Below are 4032 nucleotides of genomic sequence, written 5' to 3'. Positions count from 1 at the left end.
GCATGAAGAAAGTTAAGATTTCACCATAAAACCAGTTGATAATATGAGAAGTAGCCCAATTACTTATAAGCATATGTAAGGTCCCTCATTTCCCTAAGGTGGAATTCATACTCTCAACACGCGCTCTCACGTATAGCGAATTTTTAATCCTAACATATGAACATCACAAATCGGGTGACATGGAGCACATGTAGCCCTTGAGTTTCATACATGGGACCCGACAATGATACCATGAATAAATTTGAGGTTCCACTTTAAAACCACTTGGCAATATGAGGATTAGTAACACAATTACTTATAAGCACATGCAAGGTCCCTTATTTCTCCAATGTAGAATTCATCATACTCTCAACATCCCTTATATCATGTAAGTTGTTCTCTTAATCTAGACCAAGGAATCCATGCATATCAAGTATCCTATATTTTTCATACAAACATTAGCTAGTGAGTGGATTTAGGGTAATACTAGGGAGATCATCAATTTAAATTATATTTTGTAACCATATGATGTGGTTGTTGATAATTAAATTATTATTTAAGTGTTGATTAATTTATTTATTTCTTATTGATAACACATGTGGTTTGTAAATACGGTTTATAGAGTTGATCTACTTAGCATTATTTGGGTTATCCTTCACAGATCTCGAAACCACAAGCAGTTTACAAGATTTTGGCCATTGAAAGTCATACGTATAGCCATACAAAAGTTACATAAACCTAACAGTTCCCAATTAATTGAGTGTTTGCCCGAGAAAATTGAATGTCTTTGCAAGAACGAGAGGATGAGATTGTTTGTTCTCTTTTAGATGGTGAGCTCCTGTATGATACTTGTTTCTCTTCCTTAATCTTTAGGATTATTCATAATGCTCAATTTCCTTTTAATGCAACACTATAATGCAGAATCATATAATACACACACACACATATATATTGAGAAAAAGGTTTACCCTTAAGTAATGTGAGGGAGCAAAGTGTCAAAAACAGCGCCCAGACGCCGCATGAGTTTTGTCAGTTCTTGATTGAATGTGGAAAGCGTATTAGGGTTCTTGGTTTTGCGTATTAGGGTTCTTGGTTTTTTTCCATCAATTATTAGGGTTGTTGGTGATTCTCAATCTTGAAGTGGGGTCCCGCCCTAATTCCCATCCTCAAATGGGAGAATAGTAATTAACCCAGTGAACAAATAGTACTGCTATGATTGGGGACGACAGCTAGGGTAATCCATTCGACCAAAAAGCTAGGGTAAGCCTCATGTGCGGGGGCCGCAATGCATCGACGGTCAGATATTGGCCGCTCGGTTGACCATTGTACCAGAGCTTAGATAGTTGGGCTTCTTATGAAGCTACTAACTGCTGGTTATGAGTAGGGGGACGGTGGCACTTTATAAGTGGGCTTCCTCAAATTCACATTCAACTCTACTCTAAAGTAAATGGACAATAAACTTATCCATTATTTTAATTTCATTTAGCTATTAACCGTAATTAAAATTTGTGTCACATCACGAACTAATCTTTAATTTGGTGTTATTTGTGGCCATGTAATTGGAGAAGTATCATATTTAACTCCTGTGATGGCGATGACCTTCCATATTTGTGTTTGTTTTGACACATAGTTGTCGCTCATAAACGATTAGAACGAGATGAAATTATATATTTGTGTTCATTTTGACACATAGTTGTTACTCATAAACGATCAGAACTATTGGAAGCGGGATCTAAATCAACAGGTAAACTACTGATCAGTGTTGTATTGACAAAGTTAATCCACTTACGTCTTGGTTGCAGTGGCGTACCTTTGTTATGACATCCCATCTCAAATTTTACATTTTTATAAATTTTAAAAATGTAACTTTATGAAAATGCCTTTAGAGGCGAGGATCTTGACTTCCGTTGACCAACGTACAGTGAGGTGTATGAATTAATCCTTTAGGCCTCGTTTGGCAGCTCGAATTGTACTAACTATTTCTGTCGGATAGGATAAATAGTTACCGGATAGTACTGACTAAAATAGTCGGGTGTTTGGTGCAGTAACGGACTAGTGACCGTATTATTTATACTGTGTTTGGTATTATCCCAGATAGGAGGAATCAAACTTTAAAAAAAAAATTTAAAAAAAAAGTGAAATCATTTTTTTGTTCCCAGATCTCTCCGCACCCCCCAAACACCCTCCCTCTCTCTCCCTTCTTCTTCCCTGACTGGAGAAGAATCCCAAATAATTGTTCCCCGGCTCTCTCCGCCACACCCCCAAACTCCCTCCCTTTCTCTCCCATATTCTTCTTCCCCAACTAAATAATCTGGGCGTTTTGGTTGGTTTTATTAAGCGGGTGTATACCGTGTTATCCTATCCGACCGGTTAAATTAATCCGGCGCTTATTTAGTACAAGTGAACGCCAAACACCCGAGTTCGTATAACTAATCCTATCTGATCCTTTATCTGATCTGCCAAACAGGACCTTAATGTTTTCTTGAAGTATTCGACGTTATGGAACTATAAACCCGAGAAGTACTTTTGTTTAGTCACTATTTATATGTTTTATACATTTTTATAATGAATATATTTTGTTTATCATTGAGTTAAAAATAAAAAAATTAAAATTAAAAAAGGAAGAAGAAGAGAAAGAAGAAGAGGGACGGGAGAGCAGAAGAGAAGGGCTACTGCCCAATCGGAGGAGAAGAAGAGAGAAGACTGACCAACCAGAGAGAAGAGAAAGGAGGGAAAGAAGGGAAGGTGAGAAGGAGGGAGAAACCGGGTTTCCGCCTTGACCCGCTCGACCCGACAAGCACACGGCCAAATTCGGCCATTTTTCCGGCGATTCAAACCTTCCCACTACCTGGAACCTACTCCATAACCCTCCCTCTTTCTTTTCCAACCAAAATTTGAAGGAATTTGGTGGTAATTTTAGGAAAAATCGCACCGGTGGGGGCGACGGTTCATGGCCAAGATTCACCAAATTCTTAAATGATTTCATCGAATTACCACACCAAAATACTCCCCTGAAGCTCCGGAACAAAGCCCAAACAAGTTTGGGGGCGTCGGAGTTGCTATGGAGCCGAATTGAGAACACCCAAAAACTAGGGTTTCCAATGGGTTTTAGTAACATTGGGGCTCTTCCAGGCCAAATTGAACTTGGTCACAGGTATAAAGTTTACTCCACTCATTGAGATCTTCATTCCTGTAAATTTTGATAATTTTTGGAAATAGTTGGATTTTCCGGAGAGTCGGGATGGTCGACCGCCACCCGCGGCGGCGCGTGGCCAAGGGCCGTCGATGTTATTCTTAGGCTAATTAGATGCTTTGCATTCAGTTTTAGTAATTGTATGACGTAGGTTGATTGTTAGAATCTAAATTCTCTACGTTACGTTAATAGGTCATTATATAAATTGATGATCCGACCGTTGGATCGTCACCAAACTTTAATACATTATAGTACATAATATTTGAGGATCATAGAAGCTTACGGATATGGAATCCGATATACGGATCTTCCCGAATTGGATTTGTAAGTTCATAAAATAAAAGGTTAACCGCCACTTAGTCTTGGCAATTGGTGGAGATCCGACCGTTGGATCATAATAGGACTTTAGGATGTTGTTCTAGAGGTATAATGTGGATCTTTGGAAGCAACGGATCGGAAATCCGTGATGCAGATCTTCCAAATTGAATTACGTAGGGATGTGTTTTATGTAAATTGTGTGTTTTATCAGTACGAACTCTGAGATGTGATTTGATAATTGGCCACAGGCGACGATGGTTCGTGATGTCTCGTTATGCATGCTAGGGAGTCGTAGCACGGACCTCAGGTAAATGGGTCTTTTCCTTTTTATCGTATATTATATATGTGTGTGTGTGTGTGTGTGTGTGTGTGTGTGTGTGTGTGTGTATATATATATATATATATATATATATATATATGAGTGACAATTCCACAATGTTTATAAATTGCTTATAGCGTATAATTACTGTGAATGATTTGAAGTACTAATGTGAACTATGAATGGCTTGATCCCTGTTTAGGGTACGTAGGCAGTCTAACGA

Source organism: Pyrus communis, chromosome 4 (assembly GCF_041283825.1).
Source record: "Pyrus communis isolate YQ-2024b chromosome 4, ASM4128382v1, whole genome shotgun sequence".
NCBI lineage: Eukaryota > Viridiplantae > Streptophyta > Magnoliopsida > Rosales > Rosaceae > Pyrus > Pyrus communis.
This window is presented reverse-complemented; position numbering follows the sequence as displayed.